Consider the following 21,680-nt stretch of genomic DNA (forward strand, 5'->3'; position numbering starts at 1 on the left):
GAAATTTTTTTTTGTATCTTTAGGTGCTAATGTGTGTTTAAAAAAACAAAACCTTGGAGTAAAGTAGCAGCACATAATGGTTTGTGGATTTTGAAAAGGTGCAGGCCATATTGTGCTGCCTCAAAAATACAAGGATCTGATCTTCTGAAGAAAATATATTTCTTTTTATTCATAGCTCTTATGATAGCAATGTCAGCAGTGCCTTAGCAGCACGTAAATATTGGCGTTAAACTTCTAAAATTATCTCCAGTATTAACTGTGCTGCTGAAGTAAGGTTGGCCATACTCTACAGTCATATTTTAATGTATATTAATATTACCAATGTATTTTCAGCTTTATTGATAATTAATTTTCAGTATTAGTGATAATCTTGTTATTTTTAGTATGATTCAATAAAAATAAGTTAGTACTAACTTTTAGATGTTTTTATTAAAATAGTATAATTGCAATTTAATGGTTGTGTTGAATGCCATCAAGTTTATTGAAAGAACTCATACAGCATCAAATAAATTTATTTTAATGCATATTTGTATTCAGTCTAAATATTCCATTTTTACTTCAGGTAGAACGGAAATATTAGTTTTCCCTTTATTTCTCTAGTAAAATGAAATTACATTAAGACATTTGCTTATCTCACAGATAAATGTACATTATAAAATACACATTTTGAACAGAACTTAGAGGATAATTTTTAGTAATATTTCTAAATATTCTCTTATAAGGGAAAGGGGAAAGTATCAAAACATGTGAATTAAATTCCTGAAATCCTGTGTCTCAAAAATAGACTTAATCATAACTTTAAAAGTAGGAAAGACCTTGTAAATGACAAGTATATTTGTTGGTTAGTTCAGGAAACAGAAACTCAAATTAAGTAATCTGCTACACATGCAGATTAGGATCTTTAACCTTACGTCTTCTGACTTTATCCTATCATATTGGTTTTTTATTGTTTTTATTTAAAAATTTTTTTTAATCCTTAGCCACAGATTTTCGTTAGAAAGTAAAGTCAAAAATATGAAGGCCTTGTTTGCTTTTTTTTATATCTAATATTTAACTTTAGCATAAGACCAAAAATTATTATGATAGTCACTAATTTTATAGATGCAAACAGTCAAAATTTTTTAATTTAATTGAAGTTTGAAGGAAAATGTTTTCTTTACCTTCTATTCCTTATTTGTTGGTGTTTAATTAAGTCATTAAACTAAAAATTGATGTTTAGGATAAGAGTGTGGTTGTGTAGTGTACTATACTCCTGGTCTTATTTCCTACAAGGAATATCTCCTTTCAGTTGTAACCAAGCAGGAAATCTATAAAATACAAGCAGTTCTTAACAAATCATTTCAATTATAATTGTCTCTATTGGAAACCCTAAAAGTATTTCAGATGTAATTTAAGGAGTTGTATTTGAGCATCTTCTGTTTAAATTCTTATTTCAAGGTAAAGAAAATATATAAGACAAAGCTCTCATTTTTAAGAACAATCTCACTTTTTTCCAGCAAAATTTTTTTCCCAAAATAAAGAAGTAGTATACCATATTGGCGAGAATCAAATGCCAGCTTTCCCATGGAAATATTGCCTTGGGGCTTTTAAAAGTCATTCATCAAGCTTTTAGCCTGTTCCCTTTATTTTATCTCAGCCATTTCATGAAAGACCGTAACAAATATATGGTAATTTTTGGTTCCACTGAGAATATTTCAGGAACTAATGCATAGATACTTAGAAATATTTATTGAATGAATTACAAAGTTTGTCCAGTATTTTCCGGAAGAACCCAGGAATTAGATTTCTATTTTTTCTTTTGTTTTCCTTAATGTATTTGAAGTCAGATTTTAGAAAATTATATTTAGTCTAATTTGCCTTCTAAATGCATTTTATATGTACTAAATAAATCTTTATATCTAGGTGCTCAAGATGTGAAAAAGGATCATTTGGGGCTAAATAAAAACTTTACTTAATTCAATCCTGAGAATAGATTAAAGAAAAATTGAAATATTGGGAGAGTAAGAAAGTATAGAAAAACTGTTGCATTGAAATTCATTATAACAGTATGCAACTTCTTTCCAGTCTCTTATTAGAGAAGGTGAAATAGCCTGTCAGTACCTAATGAAACACTCATTTAGGTAACTCAACAGGACTTAAAGTTTTATTTGTAAGAGTTAATATATTTCCATCTTTGTGTAATTTTGAAACACAAAGAGCAAATAGTAAAATAAAAGTTATACCCTTTCATGTTAGTCTTAATATGGCCATTTATTTTTTTGCAAAGAAGAAATAACTATATATGGGTGTATATTAAGCTTTCATTTTTTCCACCTTCTTTGGAAAAAAATCCTAATCTTTTTCATTCAGGTTTAAGTTGATGCCAAATAATTCCAATATTGAGCATCTTAAATCTGTTACTTGGAGTATGGATTGAGTTTGGAGCTAACTCAGAGGACTACAGGCAAGTATTCAGGAGGTAGTCAGAGGGATAATCGTAATAGTTGAACAATTCAGCTTGCCTACTATATTCAACTTCAAGTCTCTTAAGATCACATATATGTGAAAGTAGAATTGACAATTTGATCATAGACTAAATGCCATATTTAACAGTAAAGATTTTCTTCAGTCAATTATGTAACCTTTTAATTGTTATAGAATTAGAGGTGTTTTTAAGCCACCAGGTATCATTACTGATATATGTTCAGGTTAGCCATAACTGGATTAGCAAGATTATACTTTAATAAACTATGATTTCTAAGTTAATGTATTTATTTATTTAGAAGTTGACATTCTAAATCAATTTTTTTTTCCTTTTGCAGGTGGATATTACTATCCCTTATTCATGGAAAAAGTTATATTCTAAGTGTTGTTTCTCATTGAGTATTAGCAAAAAGGAGAAAAATTAATGTCCTAAACTTTTGAGATAGATTTGGCTCTAGTAAGTATTTAGATCTGTTATTAATAGGGTTGGCCAAAAAGTTCGTTCGGTTTTTTCCCATAAGATGGCTCTAGTAGTGAGCGCTTAGTTGTCTTTAACTTCATTCGAAACAGTTTTGTTAGGTTGTATTGTGACAGCTGTCATATCAGAGTGCATTTAAAAAAAAACATCAAAATTGGTGAATTTTTGTGTAGCCATTTTAGTATTGAAGATGGAAGAAAAAAGCAATATTTTCGGCATATTATTGCTTTATTATTTCAAGAAAGGTAAAAACACAACTGAAACGCAAAAAAAGATTCGTGCATTGTGTGGAGAAATTGCTGTGACTGATCGAACCTGTCAAAAGTGGTTTGCGAAGTTTTGTGCTGGAGATTTCTTGCTGGACGATGCTCCACGGTTGGGTAGACCAATTGAAGTTGTTAGGGATCAAATCAAGACATTAATTGAGAACAACCAACGTTATACCACGTGGAAGATAGCTGACATACTCAAAATATCCAAATCAAGCTTTGAAAATCATTTGCAGCAGCTTGGTTATGTTAATCGCTTTGATGTTTCGGTTCCACATAAGTTAAGCGAAAAAAACCTTCCTGACCTTATTTCCGCGTGTGATTCTCTACTTAAACGTAACGAAAACATTCCGTTTTTAAAACAAATTGTGACGGGCAATGAAAAGTGGATACTGTACAATAATGTGGAACAGAAGAGATCGTGGGGCAAGTGAAATGAACCACCGCCAACCACCCCAAAGTCCGGTCTTCATCCAAAGAAGGTGACGTTGTGTATTTGGTGGAATTGGAAGGGAGTCCCCTCTTATGAGCTCCTTCCAGAAAACCAATTAATTCCAAGAAGTACTGCTCCCAGTTAGACCTACTGAAATCAGCACTCGATGAAAAGCATCCAGAATTACTCAACAGAAAACACATAATCTGGGACTTTCCTGGCTGTCCAGTGGTTAAGACTCCGTGCACCGCAGGGGGTGCAGGTCCGATTCCTGGTCAGGGAACTAAGATCCCACATGCCACGCAACGCGGCCAAAAATAAATGAATAAATTTAAGAAGCAAAAAGAAAGAAAACGTATAATCTTCCATCAGGATACCGCAAGACTGCATGTTTCTTTGATAACTAGGCAAAAAGTGTTACAGCTTGGCTAGGAAGTTCTGATTCATCCACCATATTCACCAGACATTGCACCTTCGGGTTTCCATTTACTTCAGTCTTCACAAAATTCTCTTAATGGAAAAAATTTAAATTCCCTGCAAGACTATAAAAGGCACCTAGAATAGTTCTTTGCTCAAAAAGATAAAAAATTTTGGGAAGGAGGAATTACGAAGTTGCCTGAAAAATGACAGAAGGTAGTAGAACAAAAGGGCGAATACGTTGTTCAATAAAATTCTTGGTGAAAATGAAAAATGTGTCTTTTATTTTTACTTAAAACCCTAAGGAATTTTTTGGCCAACCCAATACTTACATGTCTGGGAGAAGAAGTAAGAGACCATCATCAGTACATTTCCAGCTAAAATTTTTTATTTTCTTACCTCTTATCAAGGGATTTCCTAAAATTTCTGTTTTATTACTAATAGCTTGAGCCCCTTTAATGGAGAATTAATTTCTCCAGCAGAATTTAAGAGTTTATGTTCTTACCTTGTTTATTTATAAAATAGATCTCACAGATTTCTGATTTTTTTTTTTTAGGCTATTTGCAATGAAGAAAATGTTGGCAAAATAAATAAGTTTAAACTATGTTAAAATTACTGTGCAAGGTAACAAGTTAGTTGCTGGGTTTTTGTTTTTATTATACTGAAATTAAATTCAACATTTATCATTTCTCTTTGGGTCTATTTCTTGATTTTTAATCCATGGGATTCATGCAAAAACTTCATGAACAATACATTTAGATTAGCATATGTATGAGTACAGGTCTCCCTTAATTCTGTGGAACTTTGAATAATCTGATACTTATCATATTCTTGTGATTGAACTTTTGTGTTTTGAAAAAATGTAAACTGCCTAGAGAATCTTGTTATTGTTTCTATTTATCTTATGCTATAGGGTTAGATTTTGTTTGAGAAATTATGCTGAGAAAAATTTTTAAGCCACCTTTACACTAAATGTCAATTTGATTAACTTGTTATTAAAGTTATTCTGTATATCTTCATTTTATAATTTAAGCACTTAGCATGGATTAATATCTTTAGGAAGTAGTAGAAACTTTAAAATCACTCCAGAGTTTGCTTATTTCCACATCTCATTATTTTAAAATCTTTGGGAATGCTTGTATTTATGAAAGTAACATTTTTCAGGGACATAAATTCTAACAGAACCACTAAAAGTTTTTTTCTGTTTGGACTTTAATGCATATGATACTAAACTATAGGATAAATTTTTTAAGTTTTCAAGTGATCAGTTAAAAATACCACTTTAGCATGAAGCAACAAAGTAGAATGTTGTCCCATAGTTAGAAGTAAAGAAAGTTTAAGTACGTCATTTCTTAAGAGAATTTGTACATTTTAACATAGTCTATGCAGATTTTTATGTTAATTTGTTTTTCCATAAATGTCTTTTCTGGCTTATGTTTAACAAGGAGCATTAAAAATAGATTTGAAGCATTTATATAGAGAGGACTACAAATTTATTTATTCTACTATATTGGCACTGAGGATCAGCACTGAACAAAACAGGTAAATTCCAGCCCTCATGAGCTTACAATTTTGGGAGTGAGGCATGGGTAATAGAATAGACAAACTGATAAGTACTAATATGTGGTATGTCAGATGGTGATAAGTTCTATGAAGAAAAAAAGCAAGGGAAGTGGGAGGGATGGGTTAAACGTGTTTGGAAGGCAGGCAGATGTGTTTTTAAATAGTGTGGTCCAAAAATGCCTCACAAAAATGACATTTGAACAAAGATATAAAAAACGGAGCAAACCATTAGGTTTCTGGGAGAAGAGCCTTTCAAGCAGGTGAAATAACAACTACAGAGACCTTGAGGCTAAAATATTTTTGGTGTGTACCAAAAAGAGCAGCAAAAAGGTCTCGATGGCTATGATCAAATATACAAGAAGGAGAATCATAGCCCAAAAAGTTTATAGGAGCCAGATCTTAGGGCTGTTTAAGTTCTTAGCTTAATGTACAGATTTAATTTTCCTTACTTTAAGAGAAACTTGACAGTTGTATGTGCATCAGCCTATGTGACCTTTGTAGATAGAATATTTTTTTGGATCTCACTCAAGGTTAGAACCTCCATCTGAGACCATTTAGAACATAAACAAAATGTTTAAATGGTTAATAGGTGTATGTGTGATGATCAGGTTTTTATGAATTGTGACTTGATTGGTCTGAAATTGTTTTTTACTTGCTCAGTTTAGGTAGTCAAAGCTAATAGCTCCAAGAGACACTCTGAACTTGTTCGCATTTGTCATTTACTCAAACAAATCACAGTTGTCTTCAACTCCTCCATTCTAGGAATTGCTGCCATTTTTCTCACTTATTCCTATTAGCATTTTAGCTGAAGAGTTCTTTGCCTGTAATTGTTTCATCATGCTTTTGCTAATTAAATAAAATTCAGACTTCTTAACTTAGACCTCATGATCTTGCCCCAGCCTTAAGTTTTTCCATTTTTCTTCAAGCAAACTAGTCCTGCTCCGTCTGTTTTTCTATCTCTGTGCCCTTATTTATGCCATTTCACCACCCCAGTTCTCCCCCGACTAATTCCTGTACATTTTTAAAAAGCAGGTCAAACCTCTTGTGTGTGCTGAGTGTTTCCTGACTTTAACAGTCTGGCATTATCCCTCCTTCCCATGTTATGAATGGTTTATACCTGTAGCTCTTAACCTTTTTCTCTCACTTAACAGAGAAGTACATTCATTATCATTAATCATTAATTGTATCTCATTTATTCATGCATATTAACCTTTTATAAATGTATTGGCAATGTGAAGAAAAAATTTAAATTTAAGAACAAAAAGCAAGTGGACTAAGATATCCAGAACTTCAAAACACCAGCCTAAATATTAGGTCCCAAAGTTCAAATATTAATTTTATGCTGACAAGTGATATAGTTGATTTTTTCCTCAGTTATATTAAAATATATATCACATACAGTAGAGTGTGGACCAGTCATAATATATTTCTAGGATTTTAGCACGTTAAAAGAATTAACAAATTAAAAAAATTCTTTGTGAGTAGGACCCAGGCATCATGATTTTAAAGCTTTATAGTTGATCTGTATCTGGCCAAAGTTGAGTGACCTAGAGCATCATAGCACATAAAAAGGCATTTAATAAAGAGCTGAATGATTGAGAAAAAAAAATTTTTTTTTAAAGAATACTGGATTCTCTATTTCAATTTTCTAATACTGTAAAAGCTATTAATATTCTCATTTAAAAAGTAATCCATGTGTTTATTATAGTGTTTATAATATCAAAAGATTGAAAGTTTTTAAACTGTCCAATAATAAAAAACTGATTAAATAACATGCTGAGTGGAATACGATGCAGCTGTTTAAAATAATGTAATCAGTATTTTAATGAGCTAGAAACTTCATGATTAAGTGAAAAAAGGTTACCAAATAGCGTGAACAGACTCATTAAAAGAATACATATGCTAAAATGTTATTACTGGTTCACTATGGATGTGAGATAAATCTTACTTATTCTTATGGTAAATAAGCATGTATGATTTTTGTGAGTGGGGGAGGGAGGTTGTTTTTTGAAAAGGAGAGAGAGCTCCTTGAAAAATAAAAACAGTTACTTGCAGCAGCCTTACCACCACTTAATCACCTCCTTTAGAAATCTGTAAATGGAAACCCTAAGTTCCTATGGGTTCAGGAAATTTAGAAGTGATAATGAAGAATTAACTATCATGGGAAGGACTGAACAGGTAATTTCAAAAATCAGATAACTTTAAAATCAGCTTCAGGGGAGCAATCTACTCTGTGTTCTCAAAGGAATGGTGAAAAGGAATTCAAGAATCACTTCTTGAATTCTCTCTTGAGAGGTTTTGCTGTCTTTTCCCCGGTCTTCCAGCCCCCAAAACCTCAAAAGGTAAGTATAAGAAAAGGAGTAGGTATCTATTTTAATTTTGAAACTATATTAATAAGCTGTAAAGAAAAACAAATCTGGTTTATTTTATAGTTATAGATATTTAATAGCACAGTGAAACTGACTTTCAGACCTTAAAAGAATTTTTGTTTAAAATGAAGTTTGTTTTAATTTTTCCCAGCATAAAAATAATGTATAGGCATAGAAACCTCGAAAAAGGCAAAAAATTCTATTTAAAAATTACATTTTTACCATCCAATGGCAACTATTATTAGCAGTATATTGTTTCCTTCTAGTTGTGTAGTTGGATTAACAAATTTATTTCTTAATTCATGACTATGCCAGAAACTGGAAAGAACATCACCCTCTGGAAAAGAGATATGAGATATGCTCCTGGCTCAAAAGGTTTTTCTTTACATTTATCTACAATACAGTTGATCCCCAAACAACATGGGTTTGAACTGTGAGAGTCCACTTAATTTTTTTCAGTAAATACGTACTACAATACTACACCATCTGAGGATGAGGAACCGCGGGTACAGAGGCAAACTCTAAAGTTACACGTGGATTTTCAGCTGCAAGGTGGGTCAGTTCCCCTAACTCCCTTGTTCAGGGGTCAACTGTATACCCAAAAAATACCACTAATTTTATCATTTGTTCCATAATGTTTTACTGTAAAAATGCATACATTTTAAAATTTCTTTTTTCTCAAAATATTTTAGTAAATTTGAGTACATGAGAAGATGCATCTTGTTTACCGTCTGGCTTCCTCTTTCACACCTGCATGTCATCCCCAAGCGTACCTTTGCATAGTTTGAGAGCCTTTCTGAGGCAAGGGATGTCATTGAAGGGTTTTCATTGGGAGAGAAAGAAAAATAATTACTGAAAATGTATTGCTCAAGATTTGCTGAAGGAAATCTAGGACCATTAGAGAAATGCTGCTTTTGTACCCCAATAATCACATCAAATTTATCAAAAAGCTGAGCTGGTGTTCTAAAATTGTGGAATTCACATTTGATATTCAAAAAACATTTACTAATTACAGACATTTCAGTTCAAACACATGGCTATGGTTATCAAAATGTAAACACGACACATATATAAATTCATAGTGTATGACCTGTCTGTTACAGTGACCCATTTAGAATGTAAAAATAGTATGTCTCAACCAATTTCTCACATTTCAATATTTTATAATTTAACTAAACCTCTTTAACAGTAGTTTTAGACAGGCAGGTTTAGAATCTGACAACTTGGCTAATCAAATAAACATTTGGGAGTCTAAAAATCTGACTCAGAGGGGTGTTTGTCACCAGAACTCACCTATGGTACAGATGTCAAGTTAGACCCTCTGTTATGCCACTTTTGTCACCATTTTAGTGGGCATTGCATCGTTTGAAAAAATAGGGAAAGCACCCAAAAGTAAAGCCTCAGGTCCATAATAGTAAAGCTATCAGACCAGTTTTTTGAATATAACTCTTTAGATGTATTTACCCCTAAAACCCAAGGAATTTGGATCTTTAAAAATTGATTACTTACTCTTTCTAAAAAGTTCCTTATAGTTATATTCTTCAGGAAAAAATTTGTGATTTTACAATATTTCTATATTCATTAAATTCCTTTTTTTAAAAAGAATTGTGGATGGTTTTTTGGGTAGTCAAATTGGATAATTTAGTTTGGAATTTAGGTAAAGATTCAACAAATTTCAAAACTAGCATGAAAATTCTTCATTTATTTAGGATAAACTATTGCTATATGCTAATAAACACGTGTTCTCCCAAATCATTGTTGATTGAAAGTCTTGGTTTGTATGGTTCATGTCAGGACACATGCAGACTATGGATGTGAACCAGTTTCAGAGGGCATTCAGAGAACTGAAAAAATATGAGATGTCAAATGTCCTCAGGGGTGGGTGGAGGTATTAAGAAGCTTGCTTGAAAAAGAACAATATTGAGACTTTTATTCTGTATTGCAAAATATAGAAGGGCAAAACTGGGGAGATTGAGTTTCAGGGATGCAAATATAAACTCTTAAGCAAGGGATTTCTACTGACTATGGATGTGTGTGTGCATTATGGAAATGGACTGCTTTACCAAGGACCTCAGAGCGATGACATGGGGGCGGAGGAGGGAATAAGATTTAAAGACATCATTTGAGATGATGAAAATCAATACATCAGCTTGAACAAATTCTTGCCTTTAAAATAAGCGCACTTGTGCTAACAAGTTTTGACTAAAGGAAACTACAGGGATATTTCTAGATTTTTTGTTTTAGCACAGCTTTTACTGAAAACTATTATTTTAACAGAACTGACAGTATCTAAGGAAGGTACTCCCTTAAGAAGTTCAAGATCACGGTTTCAAGAAGTATGTGTCACTTGTCTGAAAACAAATAATGAAAATAAATGTTAATAAGTTACTGAAATTGGAACATAGTTTTTGAATACTAAAACTTAAAAGTTGGCATTTGGTTTCAAGAAAGATTACTTTATCAAGGCTGTTGGGTAAGTCCAGTATAGAACTGGATCATTAAGTTTTCATTTTCCTCTTAAGACTTCAGAGGAGAATAAAGTTGAAGAATTTGGATAAACTAACAGGAAGGAACCAATTCCAGAGAAATTCTTAATCATACCGTTTTGATTTGAAGAGAGTTGAATCATAGTGTCAGTGGGACATTCTCTGATACTTATATTCCAGGGTGCTTGGATATTTCAGAAGACTGCTGCGCCATAGCTTGGGCTTAGAATTGCCACTTTTGGAATTCTCTTTCTGTAGTTAAATATAGGGGGGGATTCAGCTTCAATTGGAGCTTTTCTTACCTTACTAGACACATAGTAGATGCTCAGTTATTTATTAAGTGGAGTGTTCCTAGGAAGATCAATCTCACTCTGAAATTGGCACTGGGTCTAGTTGATTCTGTCATCACATAAACAGGAAATAATCTGTATATTCTTTGCCAGTCTTTTGAGCCTAAATCATAGTTGAGACTTGATTAAGAAGTGTTAACGCCTTGGCTGAGAAGATAGCTTTTATGACGTCTTTTAATGCAGGCTTCTTAGTTTTTACAGTTCAAGTACTTTTCAGACTACTCTGGTTCTCTTTCAAATTTATATAGAGATTCTTGATAGGAGAGAATTATTAATACAGTAAGGAACATCAGCCCTGGCACATTTGTTAATGTTTATTTGCCCCTCTGGGAAATAGGCCTGTAAATATTTATTATTTATTTTGAGTGCTTATTTTAGTGAAAGTGACCCAAATCAATCAAATCAAAACATTTAAATACCACCCCTTGGGTTGTGGATGAATTTTTTTTTAAGTACATATGGAAACCACTCAAGCTTTAGGTGCTATTAGTGACAGAAATAACTGCTGACACATTGTCCTTTGCCAGAAACTTTTACATTTAAAAATCCTTTCAATTCTCATAACCACCTTATGGGGGAGATACGTCATTATTCCCATGTTATAAGGTAAGGAAACAATCACAGGGAAATAGCATGCCTGATGTCACATAACTAGTAAGTGGGGGAGTCAGGATTCAAGCTCAGGTAGTTTCATTGCAGAGCTCATGCTCTTAATAATTATATCTACAACCTCTGTCCTATAGTTAACAAAAGGTAGGGGAGAGAAAACTAAATATTAAGCCCTAAAATGCTCAAAATGATAGTGATACCTTCCAAAGAATGTTAAGACTTTAAAATAGGTTTGTATGTGGAAGTACTATACTAAGCACAAATTACCTTCTCAAATATTCCATGATGGTGCTACCATCCCACTGCAAGGAGGCATGCTCTGAGAAGTGTGTTTTGGTAACACTGGATGTGGGTGTTTATGTGTCCATGTCCTTCTGTATGTATGTGTAGTCCATGAACATACATGCAGCTATATGAATTCAGTCAGCCCTTAGTAGCATTGTCCTCCCCTGAGAAAACTGCCCCACCTAATTGTCCAGAGTAAGTCTACACAATCTATAGGTCATACTTGGTTGTACTGTTTTTAAGGTGTCAAAGCATCAAACAGCATTGTTCTCTCACTTCACGTGTCTCTTTGGAAGCTAATCAAAATCTAAGAGAAAATAAACCTTTTGTAACTAAAAGGCTGCAGACAAATTATACATTTAAATTGTAAACTTATTTTGCAGGTTACCTATTCCTAAGCTATAAGACATACCATTTTCTTTGTATTTTATGTTAATTTAAAGAATTGGACTTCTGGCAGGCTTAAAAATCATTAACTTCATTCTGTCTTAGAGAACAATTGCAGGCAGTGTAGCAAGTTCTTACTGAGCCTTCAGAAATACTCTCGGGTATTGCCTCAGAAGGGCAACCTCCTCCCACCCACTTCACATACACACACAGAAAATTAATAGCTCCCTTTTCTGTTCTATCATCCCTATAGTAGTTTCATTATTGCTTATGTTACATCATATTGTGATTATTTTTCTTATTTCTCTCTGATTAACCTGTAAGCTTAATAGGCTTGAGCCCAGACTATCTTAGCTCATTTGGTGACTGATATAGTAAATAGAGCCCATGATCGCACATAGCACTCAGTATTATGTTACATCCCTTCCTTATCATGGAATACATTGATACCAATATTAGTATGGCTACTCAAAACAACTCACTTGTTAGATAGCCAGAAGATAGATCTTTTCAATGGAATCCTCCTAGGATCAATTAGGTGAAATTTCCAGATCACAAATATCAGTTTCATTGAAGGATCACAAGGAAAGAGAAATGAGAAACATGAAATAGTTCTTGCCAGGTAGTAGCAAGTTTTATATGTGAAATAAGTCTTTGTGAAGGCTCTTTATCTCTTACTGAGATGATGCATTAGTTAAGGAATAAAAAATTTCACAGAGCATGTTTTATCTCCTAGGTAACAGACAAAAGAAACTGACAATATACCTTATGTAAGTCTCAGGAAAACTGTCTCTAGCAGATTGAAATTGTTTCCCAGATGTTCTTCCTGAAGTGCCACAAGAACACTATGGAGGTCAGGAATTCCAGTTAGCTTTGCTACCATCTCAAGATTCAGGGTTTTCAAAAAATATTAAGTGCTTTTAAAAGGGTTAAAATTATTTAATTGCTGTTTTTCCCACTTCATCATTCATCTGACTGACCCTACAGTTGATTGCTTAAGACAACTTTTAAAATCCAAGTCAGCCTTGCTTAGGCCAATGAATTCATACCAGCTTGTATGTAAGAATACAACCAGAACAACTATTTGTGACTGCCTCTGTTTCTACCTCATCAAGAAATAGTTTTCACTTTAATCTTTCGCACTGAGGTCGTACGGTGTGACCTTTTTTCCTAGCACTGTATTTGTGTTCTTTTCTTGCTATCTCCCAGACTCTGAACTTTACCAGCTTCCTGAACCCACAGTACCCAGCCTCTAAATCCTACCTGCCTAAATCCATGTCATTCAGATGCTTTGTCCTACATTGGGAAATCATCTGGCTTCCGGGCTCTACTTTTGTTTGGAGGACCCAAGTATATTCCCAAATTAACTGAAGCTCTAGCCTTAATACTCTTTTGCTCTCAGGTCGATTTCACATGGTGGCCTCTGTTGCTCTTCATAGTTAATGCCTTCCAAACTAGGTTTGGCCTACCTGTCAACAAAATATTTGGGTGTTTTATAATTAATAAATGTATGCATTGATAATATACCTGATATGTCTGCTACTCTAATATTGTTTTTATCTTTAAGATGTTTTCTAAAATTAATTGCTCACTGCCAGTAATACTCATTACCCTCATTTTTAGATAAGGAAAAAGCCTAAGATACTGTTGCATTAGTATAGGATTTTGGCATCAAGATTCTAAATACAACACATGGCACAGTGTCAACAATTAGTTAGCTTTAAATAGATACTTGCTCAATAGAATTTATCCAGAGACCTATGAAAGGAAGCATGAGAATGATGAAATCATCTTATAACCTCATCTTCAATCCAGGCCTGCCTAATTGCTTGCCACGGAGAAGACTAAAATTGTTGGAAATTCCTTTTTTTGGCTAAGTTTACTTTTCATCTTGTTTCATTTCCTGTCTTAGTATGATAATCTTTTTATATGAAATTGTGCTATTTAAATTTTCATAATTTTAATTTATTCATGTGTAGAATGTGTAATTTTATAATTTGTGATACCTGATGTATTTCAAGTAACATAATTTCCTTACACATATAAGAACAACATTAAAATTAAACTGACACAGAGTAGATATCCAATAAACATTTAAATTAATATTGAATGAATTAATAAATTTATTTAACATGGTGGTAAGTCAGAATTTTTAGAATTCTGTTATCGACAAATAGTCTTATAACTTTTCAACCTTCTCTGTGTTTTCAAAGTGTTTACTTTTAATGCTCAGTGTTTTTGTATTTAATTTCCCACAGTTGAAAAGATGAAGCTTCTCATAGAAACAAAATAATTTTTTTAGATTAAATAATCCTTTTTAGACTATGTTTTTGGTTCTGTTACTGGCTCCTAGGGAAAAGAAATTGCAATAAAATAGGCATTTCTAAAGAAATAATTTAGGATTAGGATTCCTTCCAGAATTTATACAAGAATTAAGAACACTGTAGAAAATCAAGTAATATAAAGTAGAAGTGAAAATTTCCATTAGATTAATTTGATGATTCTAGACATGAGAATCTGTAAGTTATTTTCTATCATTTTGTCCTCATTTTTAAAGTCTCAGACAAACTTCCATCACTTGAATCTCATTCAGTAATGTGTATACAGCTATTCATTCAACAAGTCACTTTGTTCAGAGGCATTTGCCTCTGATACTAGTATCTTCAATGTCATCAAAATGCATTTTATTAAGATGACAATTGAGCATGTAGGAAAGCTTAAGCTTTCCCCCTGGTTTAGAAGACCATGAAATGAAGCAGAATAAAAAGTTATAATTCAGTATAATAAAATTTGTGAATATTATCCTAAAGAAGTGTTCAGGTAGCTTGGTTACTTTGCCAGGGGAATGACAATGTAAACAGAAGCTTAAACTGTTCCTATCCTAGAGAAGTTAAATGTGGTCCTATTCAAATACTTAAAAATTGGCTTGGCTTAAATTTGTGTGACCTTAAACAAATTGCTCTCTCCAAGCCTCAGCTGTAAATTTTAAGTAAGAGGTTGAACTTGGATCTGTTTTGTCCCAAAGTTTTATAATCCTAGAACAGAGTCAGCCTCCAATGTATTTATTTTATGAATAATTCTGTATGCTGACATATTACTCATTAAAGCAAAGGAAAAAAAGTTAAATAATCTTGTAGATTTATGTGGAAACCTTAGTTATCACCTTAGAATTTTGGATATTATATATTTAAGTTTTCCATTCTAGAAAAAAAAATTAGATTTGTTTTTCCTACCCTTTTGTCAGATTGTCACCTTGACTGTATGAGACATGGCCAACAAAAGGAAAACAACCCCCATAGAAACTTGAAGAAGGAGAGGCACTCACTGTAAATGAAAAATAAGAAATCTTTTAATGTTTATCAGATAAAGAAAGCATTTAATTGAATTAATGGGACACTGGAGTACCAGATGATTTAGTTAACTGACGTTTACAATGATCTTAAACCTTGTTTGAATATTTTGTAAAACATTAATAAAAATTACAATATTTCAGTATATCAAACAGTATGCTGAATATTGTTAAATTTTATGTAAGGATCAAGTCATATAAAGTATTATGTAATAATAAGTATAGAAGTTTCGAGAGTAGTGTTTAATGTGTTTTAAGCCATAACATCCAGAGGGTGTTTGATTATAATTTTTCTTAAAGTTAACTTCTTTTTTCTTGAAGTAGAGTGCAAGAGACAAATTCAGGTTAACTAAGGATTCAATTTGAAGAATTCCAGTTTCCTTTAAGCAAAATTTCACTTTATTTCAAACTGAACAAAATTATGTTGTATTCTTAATTTGACAACACACTCAAAAGGTGTACACTCTAAAGGATTCAAATTACAAACCTTACAGTTATAATCTGTTGGTTGTAAGCAAGGCCATGTACTTGTAAGTTTCTCTTACTGCCAGAAATTGTATCAGAAGGGACTAAATTATCAAGAATGGCCACTGGTGTTTTGTTTTGTTTTGTTTCGTTTTTGGCTCTGTGGCATGGGGGATCTTATTTCCCCGACCAGGGATCAAACCCGTGCCACCTGCCATGGAAACACAGAGTCACAACCACTGGACCATCAGGGAATCCCAAGAATGGCTACTGGTTTTGATCATGGTTATGTACATAAATGTGTGTTATATACTCTACCTAAGTAGAGTAGGACAGTTTTATCATATGCAAATCTATTTTTGAATAGTGTGAAAAATCTGAGGTGATAATTTGAGGTGTCATATTCTGTAAATGAGAGTGATTATAATTTCATCTCATCAAGAATAGTTATAATAATAATACTTAAAATGCCTTGAAAGTTTTCTGTTGGCATTTTTCAAGTGAGATAATCTTTTATTATTAAAGACATATTCTATGCCCAGTACTTCACTATAGTCTAAAAAAGATGGTCACTGTTGGCAAAGAACTTCTGGCCTAAATGGTAATATTATACTAACTTACAGGAAACAACTAGAGAAGAGTGGAGTGTAATCTGTCTTGCTGATCTGAAGTGGCGATAGAAGCTCAAAGAAAATGTGGATTTGGACAACAGAGAAGACTTCTTAGAGGAGGTTGAAAATGAGCTGGGCTTAAAGAATAGATAGGACTGATTCAGTGAAATGAAGGAATTGGAGACTTACAAGTGCAGAAAACATGAACCAAAGGATGATCAAGTAGGAAGGAGTAAAGTAGAATTACTGGGTTGAAAACAGATTGGTATTGGGGAGTAGGTAGGGAGGTGAGTGTAACCATGCTTGAGATTGTTTTCCTTCCTTTGCATAAAATGCCCTAATTTCTAATTGAAGAAAATGAGAGTATATTCAGATTGCCTGCAGCCCTTCGAAAATCAAGGTGTGATATTTGAAGAAAAAAATCACGATTTGTAAGAAATGTTGGAAGGAATCTAGGCTTAAATTAGACGAGTTTACCTGAAATATTGGGGGTCTATAGCCTTTAACTGAGCAAATCAAGTGAGAAATCTTGAGAGGCAGGGGTTGCATAGCCAAAAGTCTACTATCAGGGATATTTTTTGCCCAGGTGAGATTGACCTTATCACTATGGGAATGATCACAAGTACCACAGTACTGTTGTTAAGCCAAATAAAAACACTGTACTCCTTTTCCAAACCTCTAATTTGCATACAAACCTTAGCTCAAGTTATGTCCTTTCCCTCATCTTCAGCTGTCTAAATATTCTTAGGCTATCTAGCCCCTGCAAGAAATTTTCCCAGTTCACTTTCCTTCCTCACCCAGAAATACCATTTCTCTCTTTTGTGCTCCTATACCTGACCTAGAAGAATTAATACATCCTGCTTTATGGGCAGAGGCTATTTTATTTTGTATTGTATACTCTGCAAGTCTAACATAGTGGGTGCTTGATAAATGGCAGTTGGTTGCTGAAAATCAGTAGTGATTTGGTGATAAATTAATGTTTTGGAAAGGCTGAATACCAGCTAGATAAACATAGAAATGCCCAAGCTCTTGCCTGGTAATTTAGAAGTTCTCCACCTTTTACTGTTTCACTTACCAGGGGTCAGGGCTCCTCTCATTCTATGCTACCTATTAACATTCAAGTCTTAGCTACCTTAAAGTTTTTTTTAAAAAATCAAAGCCAGAAACCTGTGGGTGGGGGTATGAATAGCTGGAAAGCCTATGAAATTTTGAGGGTTATAAATGATCTGATTGATCATCTAAAGCTTTCCAACAAAGTATAATTTAACTGTTCCCTATTGGCTTTTATTTGTTGTCTCTCTGAGGAGATGGGAGATGGTAGTAGAATGAAAAGTCCTTACATTAAAAAATACTTTTCAAAAAAATTTTTTTCAAGAAGCATCATTACCATAATCACAAAAATAAATGTATTGAACATCTGCTGCAGTTCTTTAAAGTGACTCTCTAAAGTTAATTGTATGCTTCTGAATCCCTCCGCTTACTAGAGCTACCTTATTGAGTGAAATGGGTTTTCTTATAAACTTTCTTGGACAATTTTGTAAGACAGTACCCAAGTCACACGAAAAAGCTTTCAGAAATCTCAGAAGGCAGAGAAAATTGTGGATCAAATATGTAGCATTTGTTTTCTGCTAGGACATTTAAGTCATATTTATAATGTGATAAGGATTTATTTTTATGTATCCTTAAGAGCTTTTATATAAAATCTATAGGACATTTATGTCTGATTTCCAGAACCTATATAAATATAAATTACTTTTTTTTGAAAAGTCTAATGTTGCTGTTGGGTTGGGTTTGGCTTTGAGGGAGGTTGACATATTTGTTATACTTAACATTTAGCTAGAAGTCAGGAATTCAACCAGCAATTAAATAATGGTTCCCACGGTGAAGCAGTTTCCCCTCTACACTTATTTGCCTTATGACCTGTTTTCTAGGCACTTATTTTGACATCACCACTGCCCCCACCAAAAAAAAAAAAAAAAAAAAATGTGAGAACTGACTATATCACGGGTACCTAGACCATGTGGAGAAAGGACTGAGACTGGAAGCAGAAAACTCATTGTCCGTACAGAGCAAAGTGCCAGACAACAGCTCACTCTAGTAAAGGGCGATAAATGCCACATGAGATGGTCTCCTCAGTTCAAAACTGTAAGTAACTTTAGGGAATTGCAGGGGGATTAGACAGTTGTCTCTGCTGACTCAATAAAAAAATGTCTTCATTTTGTAATTTGTGGCCTGTATGCTTGTAAATAAGATGCACTGAATTGTCAAGTAGTGGACTTTTCTGGTTTGTGGGTGAGAAATAGAATGCAGCCAAAATAGAATGCAGTATTCCCCCAAAAGTAACTTGGGACCTTTGCCTTAAGACCTGAGACAAAGGTTACATGAATTTAGATAACCAGGTTAGAACTAAGTTATTGGGCCTTTGCCTAGATAACCAATTAGAGGACTTTTAGTCTTGATATAGCAAGGAATAGGGAGGTAATTATGGCCTCTTGAAACAAAATAATGAAAACTTACAAAATAATGGAATTTTTGGAAATTAAATGTGGCTATACTATATATAGAAGGATTCTAAGAAAGTCTGTTGGCAAAGAAACTGGGCATGTGACTACTGTGGTGATCTAGGAGTGAAGAAAACTTGAACAGAATGGTGGCAATAAGAATGGAGATAAGAGAATAAATTTAAGATATTTCAAAAGAAAAATTGTAGAACATCATGATGAGTTGGATAAAAGGGGGGGTGTCAAAAATTACACATTTTCTTTACTGGAAGACAATGATAGTATCACTGAAAGGAGAGAGTTAAGAGAAGATAGTTTGAGAAGGAAAGATTTTGAGTCCCATTTTTGTAATATTGAATTTAAGATGATATCCAGGCATTCCTTTTGAAATGCTTGGATTAAAAGTCGCTGAATATACAGAACTGGAATCCTATGTAAAAGTCTGGCTGGAGAGGTAAATTCATCAGTTATCCACTCAAAACTGATAAGGGTAGACAAGCTAACTGAAGTTATTTATTAAAGACAGTATATCCCTTTCTTTTAAAAAGAAGTACATAAACACATACATTTACATTAAAAAATTATTTGATTAGGTATGTAGTCTTAAATAAACATTTCCAAAATGGAATTAAAACTCTCCTTTTTTTCTTAGAGTGTCATATCTCAAGCTTGTGCCTATAGGAAAACCCTACACTGGTATCAGTTATGAAGGTCAGTGACTAAAATGTGTTAATTATTCTTTTTTTTTATAAATTTATTTATTTTATTTATTTTTGGCTGCGTTGGGTCTTAATTGCTGCGTGCTGGCTTTCTCTAGTTGTGGTGAGCGGGGGCTACTCTCCGTTGCAGGTGCATGGGCTTCTCAGTGCAGTAGCTTCGCTTATTGTGGAGTACGGGCTCTAGGGCACACGGGCTTCGGTAGATGTGGCGCATGGGCTCAGTAGTTGTGGCTTGTGGTCTCTAGAGCACAGGCTCAGTAGCTATGGCGCACGGGCTTAGTTGCTCCACAGCATGTGGGATCTTCCCAGACCAGGGCTCGAACCCATGTCCCCTGCATTAGCAGGCAGATTTTTAACCACCGTGCCACCAGGGAAACCCCTAATTATTCTTGAACCTTGCCTTTGCTTCTATTCATTAAACAAATATCTTTCCCAGTATTACATTGAGGGAATGAAATTGAGAACTTAAAGTCCAAATAATTCAGTCAGTTAAAACTGTAAAATTGACATGGCTTTAATTTCTCAAATGGAAAAGCAAGTAATTGAACTGTGGGAAATGTGCTGGTCTCCAGTTTCAAGACACAGTACAGCACAAAGACCTGGCATTCTGGCTGAAGAGTTATAATAATAAACAGAAATTTGAAAACCAGGAAGACAAGTTTTCCAAGAGTGCAACTGTGGCATTTCAAAAGAGATATAACAAGAAATTCCGGAAGATGGCCAAAAATAGGTTTAGATAATTGAGATTCCTTATTTGAATACTTGTTTTTGATGGAGAAACACAGTTAAGAGGAAATGAAGCTTCTGTCTAAGAGGTCTAAAATATTTTCTCCTTTTCACCCTAAATTGGGTTTGCTTCTGAAGAAAAGTGTTAGCCAAAAAAAATCAAATAGGAATTCAGTACTGCTTAAATTGTAGCCAGAAGTTTAAAAAGTGACCAAATCAAAACAAAAAAAAAATTTTTTTAATTAATTGAAAGCAAGTATTTTGATTTTCTAGGAGCTAAACCTTGTTTTATAGGATTCCTATTTAGAAAGTCAAAGTATCTTGATCTGTTTACCTAGTAATTACATGCCCATCATGGGACAGAAGTACCACATTACTCTACGTTTTAAATTTCTAATATGTTCTACTTTAATGATATGTAAGGAAACCTAAAATGTTAATCTATGCCTCCAAAATGCCTTTAAAAAACTCAGTAACATGTTTTCTGAATATACCAGAGTCTTTTACCATTTTACCTAAATCCTTGAACTATTTGATTAATCCGAATTCAGTGAACCTATGTCTTCAAGGCAGGTTATCCAGAACTGGGAACATTTGTTTCTGTATTTCCATCCTAGTTGCAACTGACTCATGTGCCTGGTCTGATGACTTCGACTATCTTTTCATGACTCCTAAATTATGGAGGTAAGTCAAGATTTAATATTGATTATAGTCATGTAACATTCATTCGGAATTTGTATTCCTGTAATATTTATTTAATTACTAAGCACTCGTAGCATTGCATTTTTACTAGCAAATTATGGTATATTCCAGTTTTGGCTGAGCTGTTTTACTCTGATTAAATGTATAATTTTGCATAACTTTTTAAAAAAAATTTATTTATTTTTGGCAGCGTCGGGTCTTCGTTGCTGCACGCGGGCTTTCTAGTTGCAGTGAGCGGGGGCTGCTCTTCGTTGTGGTGCGCGGGCTTCTCGTGGTGGCTTCTCTTGTGGAGCACGGGCTCTAGGTGCGTGGGCTCCAGTAGTTGTGGCACACAGGCTCAGTAGTTGAGGCTTGCAAGCTCTAGAGCGCAGGCTCAGTAGTTGTACCGCACGTGCTTAGTTGCTCCGCAGCATGTGGGATCTTCCTGAACCAGGGCTCGAAACTGTGTCCCCTGCATTGGCAGGCGGATTCTTAACCACTGCCCCACCAGGAAAGTCC

At 33.8% G+C, this 21,680-nt stretch overlaps 1 long non-coding RNA gene across 1 annotated transcript in view; it reads left to right on the forward strand.

Moving 5' to 3' along the window:
- Positions 1-20,142, forward strand: part of LOC132413880 (uncharacterized) — an 85,175-nt gene extending 65,033 nt beyond the window's left edge. Inside the window, exons 5-8 of the long non-coding RNA XR_009516845.1 lie at positions 2,802-5,602; positions 8,308-8,544; positions 16,547-18,679; positions 19,688-20,142. This is a non-coding gene — a long non-coding RNA (uncharacterized lncRNA). The remainder of the gene's footprint in view (positions 1-2,801; positions 5,603-8,307; positions 8,545-16,546; positions 18,680-19,687) is intronic.
- The last annotated feature ends 1,538 nt before the right edge of the window (positions 20,143-21,680 follow it).

The sequence above is a fragment of the Delphinus delphis genome, chromosome 18, assembly GCF_949987515.2.
Source record: "Delphinus delphis chromosome 18, mDelDel1.2, whole genome shotgun sequence".
Taxonomy (NCBI): Eukaryota; Metazoa; Chordata; class Mammalia; order Artiodactyla; family Delphinidae; genus Delphinus; species Delphinus delphis.